At 41.7% G+C, this 16,677-nt stretch overlaps 1 pseudogene; it reads left to right on the forward strand.

Annotated features, from left to right (window-relative positions):
• Positions 1-2,701, forward strand: part of LOC106580632 (diacylglycerol kinase delta-like) — a 33,693-nt pseudogene extending 30,992 nt beyond the window's left edge.
• Positions 2,702-16,677: the final 13,976 nt, after the last annotated feature.

Here is a 16,677-nt window from a genome sequence, read left to right on the forward strand (position 1 = left end):
TTAATTGGTGATCGAAACTAATTTGTATGAGACACACTACTATGTGTTCTTCAGGAAAAAAAATACATTCTTTAAAATGATAAATCTCAAATAAAGGCCAGGATATAATATCAACAAGAGAACGGAACGAGAATGTAACAAGTCACTTATGATTTGAAACGACCAGATTTGATTAACCTCTCTAGGGTCGGCGGGACGAAATCGTCCCACCTACTCAACAGCCAGTTGAATCCCGTGGCGCGTTATTCAAATACCTTAGAAATGCTATTACTTCAATTTCTCAAACATATGACTATTTTACACCATTTTAAAGACAAGACTCTCGTTAATCTAACCACACTGTCCGATTTCAAAAAGGCTTTACAACGAAAGCAAAACATTAGATTATGTCAGCAGAGTACCCAGCCAGAAATAATCAGACACCCATTTTTCAAGCTAGCATATAATGTCCCATAAACCCAAACCACAGCTAAATGCAGCACTAACCTTTGATGATCTTCATCAGATGACAACCCTAGGACATTATGTTATACAATACATGCATGTTTTGTTCAATCAAGTTCATATTTATATCAAAAACCAGCTTTTTACATTAGCATGTGACGTTCAGAACTAGCATACCCCCCGCAAACTTCCGGTGAATTTACTAAATTACTCACGATAAACGTTCACAAAAAACATAATTATTTTAAGAATTATAGACACAGAACTCCTCTATGCACTCGCTATGTCCTATTTTAAAATAGCTTTTCGGTGAAAGCACATTTTGCAATATTCTCAGTAGATTGCCCGGCATCACAGGGCTAGCTATTTAGACACCCACCAAGTTTAGCACTCAACAAAATCAGATTTACTATAAGAAAAATGTTATTACCTTTGCTGTCTTCGTCAGAATGCACTCCCAGGACTTCTACTTCAATAACAAATGTTGGTTTGGTTCAAAATAATCCATAATTATGTTCAAATATCCTCTGTTTTGTTCGTGCGTTCAAGACACTATCCGAATGGTAAAGAAGGGTGACGCGCACGACGCATTTCGTGACAAAAAATGTCTAAATATTCCATTACCGTACTTCGAAGCATGTCAACCGCTGTTTAAAATCAATTTTTATGCCATTTTTCTCGTAAAAAAGCGATAATATTCCGACCGGGAATCTATGTTTAGGTTCATAGACGAAAGAAAATAAAAACATGGGGTCGACTCGTGCACGCGCCTCAGCCCATTGTCCTCTGATAGAGCACTTGCCAAAAGCGCTAATGTTTTTCAGCCAGTGGCTGGAATTACATCATTCAGCTTTTTCCCGCCTTCTGAGAGCCTATGGGAGCCGTAGGAAGTGTCACGTTACAGCAAAGATCCTCAGTCTTCAATAAACAGAGTCAAGAAGCTCAAGGAATGGTCAGAGAGGGCACTTCCTGTACAGAATCTTCTCAGGTTTTTGCCTGCCATATGAGTTCTGTTATACTCACAGACACCATTCAAACAGTTTTAGAAACTTTAGGGTGTTTTCTATCCAAAGCCAATAATTATATGCATATTCTAGTTTCTGGGCAGTAGTAATAACCAGATTAAATCGGGTATGTTTTTTTATCCGGCCGTGTAAATACTGCCCCCTACCCCCAACAGGATAAAACAAACAAATGTTGGCCTTTAATCGTCCAAATATTTCATGCAATATTTTGCACATATTTGTATTTTTTAAGGACTTGTATTAACGGATGTTTTAGTACAGTAGTATAATACGCCTACATATGATATACGCCTACATAGGCTAATGTAAAAGGCATTTAATTTTTTTATATAATCTCAAACTGCACCAGTGAAATTATGCTCAATTCAATTTTAATCATGACATGTATTCACAATTGCATGGCATGATGATCTCTGCTCGGCTTCAAATGCCCTCATTAATAAATGGAGTAGCTGTGCTCAAAGATGCCTTCTGGTGGTTCAAATAAGCATTAACAGCAAGCACTGTAACACACTGTACCTCACCACTGTATACTGCACGCTATATCGCACTTTGATGCAACTGTTAATAGAGGAACCACTAGTTAATTTTATTGGTAACAAATGACAATAAAATCATACAAAAAGTAAATTGGCCGCAGGGCCAGACGGATTACCAGGACCTGTACTGCGAGCATGCGCTGACCAACTGGCATTTTCAACCTCTCCCCGTCCGAGTCTGTAATACCAACATGTTTTAAGCAGACCACCATAGTCCCTGTGCCCAAGAACACTAAGGTAACCTGCCTAAATGACTACCGACCCGTAGCACTTACGTCTGTAGCCATAAAGTGCTTTGAAAGGCTGGTCATGGCTCACATCAACACCATTATCCCAGAAAGCCTAGACCCACTCCAATTTGCATACCGCCCTAACAGATCCACAGATGATGCAATCTCTATTGCACTCCACACTGCCCTTTCCCACCTGGACAAAAGGAACACCTATGTCAGAATGCTATTCATTGACTACAGCTCAGCATAGTGCCCTCAAAGCTCATCAATAAGCTAAGGACCCTGGGACTAAACACCTCCCTCTATAACTGGATCCCTTGACTTCCTGACGGGCCGCCCCCAGGTGGTAAGGGTAGGTAAAAACACATCCGCCACGCTCATCCTCAACACAGGGGCCCCTCAGGGGTGCGTGCTCAGTCCCCTCCTGTACTCCCTGTTCTCTCAGGACTGCACGGCCTGATCACCGACAACGACGAGACAGACTATCGGGAGGAGGTCAGAGACCTGGCCAGGAAAACAAGCTCTCCCTCAACGTGATCAAGACAAAGGAGATGATTGTGGACTACAGGAAAAGGAGGACTGAGCACCCCCCCATGCTCATCGATGGGGCTGTAGTGGACCAAGTTGAGAGCTTCAAGTTCCTTGCTGTCCACATCACCAACAAACTAACATGGTCCAAGCACACCAAGACAGTCGTGAAGAGGGCACAAAAACCTATTCCCCCTCATAAGACTAAAAGGATTTGGCATGGGTCCTCAGATCCTCAAAAGGTTCTACAGCTACACCATCGAGAGCATCCTGACTGGTTGCATCACTGCCTGGTATGGCATCTGCTCGGCCTCCGACCGCAAGGCACTACAGAGGGTAGTGCGTACGGCCCAGTACATCACTGGGGCCAAGCTTCCTGCTATCCAGGACCTCTATACAAGGCGGATTCAGAGGAAGGCCCTAAAAATTGTCAGACTCCAGCCACCCTAGTCATAGACTGTTCTCTCTGGTACCGCATGGCAAGCGGTATCGGAGTGCCAAGTCTAGGTCCAAGAGGCTTCTAAACAGCTTCTACCCCCAAGGCATAAGACTTCTGAACATCTAATCAAATGGCTACCCAGACTATTTGCATTGCTCTCCCCCCTCCCCCACTTTTACAACACTTCTACTCTCTGTTGTTATCATCTATGCATAGTCACTTTAATAACTCTACCTACATTTACATATTACCTCGACTAACCGGTGCCCCCGCACATTGACTCTGGTCCGGTACCCCCTGTATATACAGTCGTGGCCAAAAGTTTTGAGAATGACACAAATATTAATTTTCACAAAGTCTACTGCCTCAGTTTGTATGATGGCAATTTGCATATACTCCAGAATGTTATGAAGAGTGATCAGATGAATTGCAATTAATTGTAAAGTCCCTCTTTGCCATGCAAATGAACTGAATCCCCAAAAAACATTTCCACTGCATTTCAGCCCTGCCACAAAAGGACCAGCTGACATCATGTCAGTGATTATTTCGTTAACCTCTCTGGGGTATGTGGGACGGTAGCGTCCCACTCGACAACAGCCAGTGAAATTGCAGGGCGCCAAATTCAAAACAACAGAAATCTCATAATTAAAATTCCTCAAACATACAAGTATTATACACCATTTTAAATATAACATCTTGTTAATCCAACCACAGTGTCCGATTTCAAAAAGGCTTCACGGCGAAAGCATACATTGCGATTATGTTAGGACGGCGCCTAGTCACAAAAAAACATACAGCCATTTTCCAGCCAAAGAGAGGAGTCACAAAAAGCAGAAATAGAGATAAAATTAATCACTAACCTTTGATGATCTTCATCAGATGGCACTCATAGGACTTCATGTTACATAATACATGTATGTTTTGTTCGATAAAGTTCATATTTATATCCAAAAATCTCAGTTTACATTGGCGCGTTATGTTCAGTAATGTTTTGCCTCTTAAAAACATCTGGTGATTTGATGAAAGTTACAAGTGTTATGCATAGGATTATAGATACACTTCTCCTTAATGCAACCGCTGTGTCAGATTTCAAAAAAGATTTATGGTGAAAGCACACCATGCTATAATCTGAGTACAGCGCTCAGCCACCAAAACAAGCCATACAGATACCCGCCATGTTGTGGAGTCAACAAAAGTCAGAAATTGTTATAAATATTCACTTACCTTTGATGATCTTCATCGGAATGCACTCCCAGGAATCCCAGTTCCACAATAAATGTTTGTTTTGTTCCATAAAGTTAATCACATTTTGTTTGCGTGTTAGGTTCACTATTCCAAATGCACAAGGCGCGTGCACTAAGTCCAGACTAAAAGTCAAAAAAGTTATATTACAGTTTGCAGAAACATGTCAAACGATGTATAGAATCAATCTTTAGGATGTTTTTATCATAAATCTTCAATAATATTCCAACCGGACAATTCCTTTGTCTTTAGAATTGAAAGGGAACCCAGCTCACTCTCACAGCCGTGCGCGCGTGGCTGAGCTCATGGCATTCTGCCAGACACCTGATTCAAACAGCTCTCATTCTCTCCCACTTCACAGTAGAAGCCTGAAACAACGTTCGAAAGAGTGTGGCCATATAGTAGAAGCCTTAGGAAGTGCAATATGACCCCACAGACACTGTATATTGGATAGGCAATCACTTGAAAAACTATTTCCCACTTCCTGGTTGGATTTTTCTCAGGTTTCTGCCTGCCATATGAGTTCTGTTATACTCACAGACATCATTCAAACAGTTTTAGAAACTTCAGAGTGTTTTCTAACCAAATCTACTAATAATATGCATATCCTAGCTTCTGGGCCTGAGTAGCAGGCAGTTTACTCTGGGCACGCTTTTGATCCGGACGTGAAAATACTGCCCCCTACCCCAAAGAAGTTAACACAGGTGTGAGTGTTGACGAGGACAAGGCTGGAGATCACTCTGTCATGCTGATTGAGTTCGAATAACAGACTGAAAGCTTCACAAGGAGGGTGGTGCTAGGAATCATTGTTCTTCCTCGGTCAATCATGGTTACCTGGAAGGAAACACGTGCCGTCATCATTGCTTTGCACAAAAAGGGCTTCACTGGCAAGGATATTGCTGCCAGTAAGATTGCACCTAAACTTGCATCAAGAACTTCGAGAGCGGTTCAATTGTTGTGAAGAAGACTTCAGGGCGCCCAAGAAAGTCCAGCAAGCGCCAGGACCGTCTCCTAAAGTTGATTCAGTTGCGGGATCGTGGCACCACCAGTACAGAGCTTGCGCAGGAATGGCAGCAGGCAGGTGTGAGTGCATTTGCACGCACAGTGAGGCAAAGACTTTTGGAGGATGGCCTGGTGTCAAGAAGGGCAGCAAAGAAGCCACTTCTCTCCAGGAAAAATATCAGGGACAGACTGCTATTCTGCAACAGGTACAGGGATTGGACTGCTGAGGACTGGGTAGTCATTTTCTCTGATGAATCCCCTTTCTGATTGTTTGGGGCATCCGGAAAAAAAGCTTGTCCGGAGAAGACATGGTGAGCGCTACCATGAGTCCTGTGTCATGCTAACAGTAAAGCATCCTGAGACCATTCATGTGTGGGGTTGCTTCTTAGCCAAGGGAGTGGGCTCACTCACAATTTGGCCTAAGAACACAGCCATGAATAAAGAATGGTACCAACACATCCTCCGAGAGCAACTTCTCCCAACCATCCAGGAACAGTTTGGTGACGAACAATGCCTTTTCCAGCATGATAGAGCACCTTGCCATAAGGCAAAAGTGATAACTAAGTGGCTCGGGAAAATAAAACATCCATATTTTGGGTCCATGGCCAGGAAACTCCCCAGACCTTAATCCCATTGAGAACTTGTGGTCAATCCTCAAGAGGCGGGTGGATAAACAAAAACCCACTAATTCGGACAAACTACTAGCATTGATTATGCAAGAATGGGCTGCCATCAGTCAGGATGTGGCCCAGAAGTTAATTGACAGCATGCTAGGGCGGATTGCAGAGGTCTTGAAAAAGAAGGGTCAACACTGCAAATATTGACTCTTTGCATCAACTTCATGTAATTGTCAATAAAAGCCTTTGACACTCATAAAATTCTTGTAATTATACTTCAGTATTCCATAGTAACATATGACAAAAATATCTAGCAGTAAATTTTGTGGAAATTAATTTGTGTCATTCTCAAAACTTTTGGCCGTGACTGTACAGTCAATGTGTTGATAGAACTTCGGTAGCGTTTTCCTCAAATTTGCTTTGTTAAAATCCCCAGATACAATAAATGCGGCCTTAGGATATGTGGTTTCCAATTTGCACAAAGTCCAGTGTAGTTCCTTGAGGGCTGTTGTGGTATCGGCTTGAGGGAGAATATAAACATCTGTGACTATAACCGAAGAGAATTCTCTTGGGAGGTAATAATGTCGGCATTTGATTGTGAGGTATTCTAGGTCGGGTGAACAAAAGGACTTGAGTGTCTGTACGTTATCACAATCACACCATGAGTAGTTAATCATGAAACATACACCCTCGCCTTTCTTCTTCCCGGAGAGTTCTTTATTCCTGTCTGCGCAATGTACTGAGAACCCAGCTGGCTGTATGGACGGGAACAGTGTATCTGGAGAGAGCCATGATTCCATGAAACGGAGTATGTTACAGTCCCTGGTGTCTCTCTGGAAGGAGATCCTCGCCCTGAGCTCATCTACTTTATTGTCCAAAGACTGAACATTAGCGAGTAATATACTCAGAAGCGGTGAATAGTGTGCACGCCTCCTGAGTCGGACTAGAAGTCCACTCCGAACACCTCTTCTCTGCCGGCGGCATCTTGGAGCAGCCTCTGAGCTGGCTTCTCTCTAAAACCACACATCCATCTGAAGGTGATGCTTTATCCTTTGGAATCACATAATTACCAGGTGAACAGTAGACATCTTGAAGCCATCGAGGAAATCAACTATTCTTTCACAATAGCCGGTTTTGTGCTTTACTGTCCCGTTCCGTGGTTGATAACATCCACTCTTCGTTTATGTAGTTGTCTGTAAGGCACAAGTATCCTTTTTTTATCATAAGTTAACATGTCGAATGTAATTGCGGCATTGTATTTACTCAAGGTTTTTTTTGCCTGTTGCAGGACTCTATTGTGATAGGAGGGAGACCATTAATTTACAAAAGGATAGTCTAATAGCTCGGCTAGGTGTGAAAAATCCCCCAATTTGTGCACAGTTTAGACTACCGATAGCTGCTGCGGTCAGTCAGAGTTGAGTCCTATTGTAATGTGTAGCCTAATGGACAAAAAAGGGGCAACCTTGCAATGTATTCAATGCTTAACTTCTACGGGCTAGGTGGGACGTTAGCGTTCCACTCTATTCAACAGCCAGTGGAAGAGCGTGGCGCGAAAAACAAAAACCTAAAAAATGCAATAATTAAAATATTTCAAACATACGACTATTTTACACCATTTGAAAGATAAGACTCTCGTTAATCTAACCACATTGTCCGATTTCAAAAAGGCTTTACAGCGAAAGAATAACATTAGATTATGTTAGGAGAGTACACAGACACAAATAACCACACAGCCATTTTTCAAGCAAGCATATGTCACAAAAACCCAAAACACAGCTAAATGCAGCACTAACCTTTGATGATCTTCATCAGATGACACTCCTAGGACATTATGTTATACAATACATGTATGTTTTGTTCAATCAAGTTCATATTTATATCCAAAAACAGCTTTTTACATTGGCGTGTGATGTTCAGAACATGCATTCCCAGCAAAAACTTCCGGTGAATTTACAAAATTACTCATGATAAACGTTGACAAAATACATAACAATTATTTTAAGAATTATAGATACAGAACTCCTTTATGCAATCGCTATGTCAGATTTTAAAATAGCTTTTTGGCGAAAGCACATTTTGCAATATTCTGAGTACATAGCTCAGCCATCACGGTTAGCTAATTTGACACGCCAAGTTCGGCGCACACTAAACTCCGAATTAGTATTAGAAAAAGTGTATTACTGTTCTTCGTCAGAATGCACTCCCAGGACTTCTACTTCCACAACAAATGTTGTTTTTGTTCCAAATAATCCATAGTTATGTGCAAATACCTCCGTTTTGTTCGTGCGTTCAGGTCACTATCCAAAGGGTAACGCGCGAGCGCATTTCGAGACAAAACAAATCAAAATGTTCCATTACCGTACTTAGAAGCATGTCAAACGCTGTTTAAAATAAATTTTTATGGTATTTTTCTCGTAAAATAGCGATAATATTCCAACCGGACAATAGTGTATTAATTCAAAGGACAAAAGAAAAAATGGCGAGGTCTCGTGAACGCGCATTTCTAATCTCTTAGTCACCAGGCAGTCCACTAACAAACTGTGCTCCTATATTCTGCCCAGAGACAGGAGACGCCTCAATCCGCTTTCTGAACGCTTTAGAGAGCCAATGGAAGCCTTAGAAAGTGCTACATAACCCCACAGGCACTGTAGTTTCGATAGAGAAGCAAAAGGAGAACTACAAATTCGCAGAATGGCCACTTCCTGCTTGGAATTTTCTCAGGTTTTTGCCTGCCATATGAGTTCTGTTATACTCACAGACACCATTCAAACCGTTTTAGAAACTTTAGGGTGTTTTCTATCAAAATCTACTAATAATATGCATATTCTCATTTCTGGGCAAGAGTAGTAACCAGTTTAAATCGGGTACGTTTTTTATCCAGCCGCGAAAATACTGCCCCCTAGCCCAGACGGGTTAAGTACGCTAAAGTTTTGCATTTATAACTCAATATCACAGACCAGATTTGCCCTAACAAAAAATGCATCAACCCCCTACAATGTAGAAAATAGTAAAAAATAAAGAAAAACCCTTGAATGAGAGTAGGTGTTCTAAAATGTTGGACCTGTAGTGTATATCCCCTATGCTAATAAATAATAACTTTTTTACTTTTGATTATTTAAGTTGAAGTAGAAATAGAAAATGTAGAAAATGTGATTTTGTATAATGTTGTATGGGGCAGAAATGGCATACACACACCATGCTACGACAATACCGTTATACTGTAGCCTACTGCTATACAATACCCCCACAATATCACCCTTTTTTTGATGATTTGTCTTACGTATGAAACTGTAAGACTGACATTCTCAACATGCTCTCAACCTGCCATTGGAAACAAATCATCAAAATTGTGGTTTGCAAAACAAAATATTGTCAAGAAAAATGTCAAGTTATAGCCAAATACTGTATGGAAAATGATATTTATATTTTTAAATGATATTTATTTATATTTATAATTACCATCTACTATTCCTTCTATTCCAAAAATAGTGCCTTGCATTTTTTCGTTCAAATATTTTTTTATTGAACACACACACACACACACACACACACACAAGAATGGTGTATACGTATAAAAGACACATTTACAGTTCTTATCTAAACATAAGAGAACAGACATTAACCACAAGACCCAGAGTTCTGGGCCCCAAATAAATATGACAAAACAAGACATACAGAACAAGGACAGGTAGAAACTTATACCCCCTTTATCCCCCCCTTATTCCACCCTATTCCCCTCCCAACTGCTCGGGTGGCGGGGCCAGCACATGCTGCCCAAAGGTAGATTAGCATATGACAATTGAGAGTGCGTTAAAAAGTGCAAATTCACAGCGCCGACTGGTCCAAGTAAGAGAGGAAAGGCTGCCAGATTTGATCAAATGTTGATAATTTATTGTTCAGAATATATCTAATTCCTTCTAAGTGTACAGTGTTTGCCAATTCGCTGAGCCATAATTTGGTAGAGGGCGCTTCCCTCCTTTTCCAAAACAACAAGATTCTTTTTTTTGCCGAAATGAGACTGTAAGAGATGAGTTGTTTTGGGGAGTTGGTTAATCCGTTTAGGGACTCGGACACTCCCAGGATTATCAGAAGCGGGTCTGGGTCTATTGAAGTTTCCAGAACTTCAGAGAGGACCCCAAAAATTCCACACCAATAACCATACAAGTTAGAACATAGCGCAAAGCAGTGGAGTAGTGTACCCTGCTCAGCCTGACATTTATCACACATAGGGGATGTATCAGGAAATATCCTATGCAGTTTGGTTTTGGAATAGTGTAATCTGTGTAATACCTTGAATTGTATGAGATGATGTCTGGAGTTAATGGAGCAGGTGTGGATATACTCAGTCTGTCACCGAAATATCAGTCCCTAGTTCTTCCGCCCATTTTGCCTTAATGGCATCAGTAGAGGGTGCGCTAACAGATTGAAAAGCGTCATATATACGAGATATCAGTTTGTCTGAGGTGGGGCATATTTTTATGCATCCGTCAAACATGGAAGGTTTAGCATTCCCAAATGTTGGGAGGTGTTTTCTTATATAGTCTCTAATCTGTAGGTATCTGAAAAAGTTACTTCTGGGAAGATTATAAGTTTCCCTCAGCGATTCAAAGGAGGCAAAGGTCCCTACTATATATAAATCCCCTATGGTACTTATCCCCAACTCTCCCCATCACTCAAAGGTGTTATCAAGGATAGAGGGGGCAAAGGAGGGATTCCTGGCAACAGGAAGCATGAATGATATTGGTCTAAGCTCAAAGTGGACTTTAATTTGCTTCCAGATTCGGACTGTGCTATGTATAATAGGATTGTTTCAATAAAGTGACATCTCCAGATTGACAGGTGACAAAATCACAGCACCAATAGAGAAGGGGTGACACTCCTCACGCTCCATACTAAGCCAGCTGGATGGCGGGTGTGCGTCATCCAGCAAAAACGTAACAGGGCGGAGGTTAGCGGCCCAGTAGTAAAATATACAATTTGGGAGAGACAATCCTCGTTCCATCTTGGATTTACAGAGGTGTTTTTTACCTATCCTGTGTGTTTTATAATCCCAGATGAAAGGATTGATGATAGAGTCCAGTTGTTTATGAAAGGATTTAGGCATGAATATTGGGATGTTCTGGTATAGGTAGAGCAGTTGTGGGAGGAAGACCATTTTAATGGCATTAACCTGTTGGGGGTAGGGGGCAGTATTGACACGGCCGGATAAACAACGTACCCGATTTAATCTGGTTACTACTCCTGCCCAGTAACTAGAATATGCATATAATTATTGGCTTTGGATAGAAAACACCCTAAGGTTTCTAAAACTGTTTGAATGGTGTCTGTGAGTATAACAGAACTCATATGGCAGGCAAAAACCTGAGAAGATTCCTTACAGGAAGTGCCCTCTCTGACAAGATCTTGTTCTTCTTGTCTCTGTTTATTGAAGACTGAGGATCTTTGCTGTAACGTGACACTTCCTACGGCTCCCATTGGCTCTCAGAGACCGGGAAAAAGCTGAATGATATCGAGGCAGCCCAAGGCTGAAACACATTATCGCGTTTGGCAAGTGGCCGATCAGAGGACAATGGGCTTAGGCGCGTGCACGAGTCGACCCCGTGCTTTATTTTCTTTCCTCTTTTTACCTAAACGCAGATTCCCGGTCGGAATATTATCGCTTTTTTACGAGAAAAATGGCATAAAAATAGATTTTAAACAGCGGTTGACATGCTTCGAAGTACGGTAATGGAATATTTAGACATTTTTTGTCACGAAATGCGCCGTGCTCGTCACCCTTCTTTACCCTTTCGGATAGTGTCTTGAACGCACGAACAAATCGCCGCTGTTTGGATATAACTATGGATTATTTGGGACCAAACCAACATTTGTTATTGAAGTAGAAGTCCTGGGAGTGCATTCTGACGAAGAACACCAAAGGTAATAACATTTTTCTTATAGTAAATCTGACTTTGGTGAGTGCTAAACTTGCTGGGTGTCTAAATAGCTAGCCCTGTGATGCCGGGCTATCTACTGAGAATATTGCAAAATGTGCTTTCACCGAAAAGCTATTTTAAAATCGGACATATCGAGTGCATAGCGGAGTTCTGTATCTATAATTCTTAAAATAATTGTTATGCTTTTTGTGAACGTTTATCGTGAGTAATTTAGTAAATTTTTTGTAAATTCACCCGGAAGTTTGCGGGGGGTATGCTAGTTCTGAACGTCACATGCTAATGTAAAAAGCTGTTTTTTGATATAAATATGAACTTGATTGAACAAAACATGCATGTATTGTATAACATAATGTCCTAGGTGTGTCATCTGATGAAGATCATCAAAGGTTAGTGCTGCATTTAGCTGTCTTCTGGGTTTATGTGACATTATATGCTAGCTTGAAAAATGGGTGTCTGATTATTTCTGGCTGGGTACTCTGCTGACATAATCTAATGTTTTGCTTTCGTTGTAAAGCCTTTTTGAAATCGGACAGTGTGGTTAGATTAACGAGAGTCTTGTCTTTAAAATGGTGTAAAATAGTCATATATTTGAGAAATTGAAGTAATAGCATTTCTAAGGTATTTGAATAACGCGCCACAGGATTCCACTGGCTGTTACGTAGGTGGAACGATTAGCCGTGTGTTGCTGCATGAGATCTGACCGCTTGAGTGAGAGGTTCAATAATTAGGGCGAAGAGCATAGGCGACCTCGCAGAACCCTGCCTTGTCCCTCTGTAAAGGTTAAATCGGGGCGACAATGATTGGTTAGTGAGTATTCTCGCACAGGGGTTCCTATATAAAAGCTGGATCCAATTTATGAACCCATCTCCAATATTACATTTCTGTAGGACCTTGAATAGATAGGGCCACTCAACTTGGTCAAAGGCATTTTCGGCATCAAGAGATATAACGGCAAGGTCCACGTTAGGTAACCTCTGAGAATACATAATGTTGAAGAGGCGCCTGAGATTGAAGAATGAGTTTCTGTTAGGGATAAAGCCGGTCTGGTCCGAATGGACCAATTTGCCAGTTAAAGTGCTAAGCCTGTTAGCCAAAGTTTTTGCTAAAATCTTTTGGTCTGTATTAAGGAGGGATATTGGTCTGTATGACCCTACCTCTTTCGGATCTTTACCCTTCTAATGTATAACTGTAATAAACGCCTCATCCAAAGTGGATGGGAGAGCTCCATCCTCATTGGCCTGAACCAACATCTTGTGTAGGTAGGGAGAGAGCATGTTGCTGAATGTTTTATAGAATTCACCAGGGTATCCATCTGGGCCCGGGGTCTTGCCACTCTTTAGAGATTTTATTGTTTCTCTAATTTCTTCAAGAGATATTTCCTTATTCAGGAAGTTAGAGTCTTCCTGGTTCAGGGCAGGAAGATTACAGTCCTCCAAAAAGTTTTGGATAATTAAGGGGTTAGGATCCGCTTTAGATGTATATAAAACTGACGGAATCTGTCATTGATGTCTTTGGGGGAAGAGAGTAATTCCCCAGATGCAGATTTAACTTTTTGAATCATTCGGTCACTCACATTTTTTCGAAGTTGTCTGGTGAGTAATTTGTGTGGTTTGTCACCAAACTCAAAATATTTTTGCTTGGCATAGAGAAAAGATTTAGCAATTTTAGCAGAGAGGATCTGATTGTATTTAAATTTTAAAGACATCATTTTTTTATGTTTCTCCCTAGATGGGTGTCTAGCATTCTCCCTATCCAGTAAGTGAATTTGTCCCTCCAGTTCTACCAATTCTCTTCTGTTTTGCCCACTCCTGGCAGTCTGAAAGGAGATGATACAGCCTCTCAAATAAGCCTTCAGCGTTTCCCACAGTAATGCTGGGGAAGTCTCTGTGTTGTCGTTGGTATCAAAGAACAATGTGATTTGGTCTTTAAGATGTTCACAGAATGTTGGTTCTGTGAGGAGCTGAGGGTTCAGCCTCCAGACCCTCTCGTTTGGTACGATGTCACCCAATCTCAGGGAGAAGGTGAGTGGACTGGGGTCAGAGATTATAATATCATGATATCTCACATTACAGGTATAGGGGAGTAGTTTAGCATCAACCAAAAAGTAGTCAATTCGAGTATAAACATTGTGAACATGAGAGTAAAAGGAGTATTCCCTACCCGTAGTGTTAGAGATCCTCCATAAATCAAATAAGTTCGAATTTTTTATGTACCGTAATTTCCGGACTATTAAGCACACCTGAATATAAGCCGCACCCACTGAATTTAAAAAATATATATTATTTTGAACATAAATAAGCCGCAGGTGCCTACCGGTACATTGAAACAAATGAACTTTACACATGCTTTAACGAAACACGGCTTGTAACAAAAATAAATAGGCTTTAACGAAACACGGCTTGTAACAAAAAATAAAAAATTAGCAGTAAGCTTTAGTTGTCTTTTTGCACAGAGTCAATTCCTCACACTGCTGTTTCCAACGTCTTATCATCGACTCATTAAGACCAAGCTCCCGTGCAGCGGCTCTATTTCCTTTTCCAACAGCCAGATCAATTGCCTTCAACTTGAAAGCTGCATTATATGCATTTCTCCGTGCCTTGCCATGATGAGGGTGACAAAATGACTACCGTAATCAGAATGATGGGAAGTTTGAGAGCGCTCGATTTAATCTAAACAGTAAACAAAAAAGTTGTTTGACCGTAACCCGTTCGGCAATTTCATTGGTCTAATGAAAGCTTCATGCCGCCAAAAAACTGAGCACGTCACAGAATGTGTTTTTTAGGAGAAAAAAAATTTGAAAGTGAAAAAAACATATATTAGCTGCGTCATTGTTTAAGCCGCGAGGTTCAAAACCTGGGAAAAAAGTTGCAGCTTATAGTCCGGAATTTACGGTAGGTATTCAAGAATTCACTTGAATAGGAGGTAGGGGTTCGCCGGGTAGAGGATCTATCCAAATATTGGTCTAGTACACAGTTAAGGTCCCCTCCAATGACCAGGTTAGTATGGGAGATATCTGGAATCAGGGCAAGGACTCTTTTGAAAAAAGAGGGGTTATCAATGTTTGGCCCATAGATATTTAGTAGAGTTACAGAAGTAGAGTGGATCTGTCCTATTACGATCACATAACGACCCTCTTTGTCCACAATAGTGGTTTTATGTAGAATTCCTTTCCGTACCAGAATCGCTGTGCCTCTCGTTTTGGCAGAGAAGTTAGAGTGATACACTTGCCCCACCCACTTACATTTAAGTCTGTTATGAGAATTGTTTTTCAGATGGGTTTCTTGCAAAAATATAATATCAGACGAGAGTGCTTTCAAGTGGGCTAGGACCTTGCCTCTCTTAATTGGCTCGTTTAAACCCTTGACATTCCAGGAAGTGAATGTAAGCCCCGCCCACCTCTCATTTGTAGTTCCTATGGTGGCCTGCATAACATGTAAGTCACTAAAAAGGTAAGAAAGCACACCAAACCATCCCGATCAGCATATGTAGCACCTACACCCGAGCAGGCACTCCAACCTGTACGGGGGATTGGCGTATATTCCCGGATAAACTTCTCTGCGTCCAAAACCGAGGAGAGCCAACTCTTCTCCCCGGAAGGCGGGGTAATTCTTAGTCTTGCAGGGAAGAGCAAGGCTGGGCGAAGATGGAGTTTGTAGAGTTTGGTCATGACATCTCTGTAGCCGGCGCGGTGCTTTGCCACATCGGGCGCATAATCCTCATATACACGGAAGGGGTGCCCTTTATGTAACAGGTTGCCCCTCATTCGAGCCTCATGCAGGATAAGATCCTTGGTCTTGAAACTGTGACAACAGATGATTACTGGGCGAGGACGTTGGCCCGGACGAGGCACTGGGACAAGGGCGCGATGTGCATGGTCCAGTTTGGGATCTGAAGCCAAAACATCCATTCCCATTGCATGCTTCAATAGCTTGGCGAAGAAGTCGGTGGGGCGAGAGCCCGCCTCCACCCCCTCTGCCAGACCAACAACGCGAAGGTTATGACGTCTGGATCGGCCCTCCAGGTCGACCACTTTCACAGAAAGCCTCTGCACACTATCCTGCAATGACGTGCATAGCTTCTCTAACTCGTCGATCCTACCAGCGTTGAATTCAGAAGCTTTTTCAAGGTCCACAATACTCTGGCCCTGCGAGGCGACCGTTCGAATGGTGCTCTCAATTTTAGTGTCCAGTTCAGCAATAGTAGCCTTAAGATCCTCAGCTACAGCAACAGGTAGTTCTCCCAAAGCCCGGGTAAGTTCTGTAAGTGTCACGTTGTTACCTGTGCCCTCCGCCATGTCTGTCTCGTTGTTTGGCGGGGAGTAGGCCTCCGAAGTGGATTTATTGTCCTTTGGTCGCTTATTACTCGGCATTTTCACATAGAAAGTTACAATATTGTATTAGAAAGAAACGTTTGTTGTAAAAAGTGCCATAAAGTAGGTTAGATTATTTCACAAGAAAGTTGCAGGAGCCTCTCACACACAGCCGTTCACTCCAACATGCTAGTTCCTCACCCATCTACACACAATACCCCATAATGACAAAGTGAAAACATGTTTTTTTACATTTTAGAAAATGTTTTAAAAATGAGTATTTACACCCCTGAGTCTATACTTTGTAGAATCACTTATGGCAGCGATGGCAGCTGTGAGTCTTTCTGGGTAAGTCTATAAGAG

This window comes from Salmo salar, chromosome 20 (assembly GCF_965601325.2).
Source record: "Salmo salar chromosome 20, fSalSal1, whole genome shotgun sequence".
In the NCBI taxonomy this organism is placed as follows: Eukaryota; Metazoa; Chordata; class Actinopteri; order Salmoniformes; family Salmonidae; genus Salmo; species Salmo salar.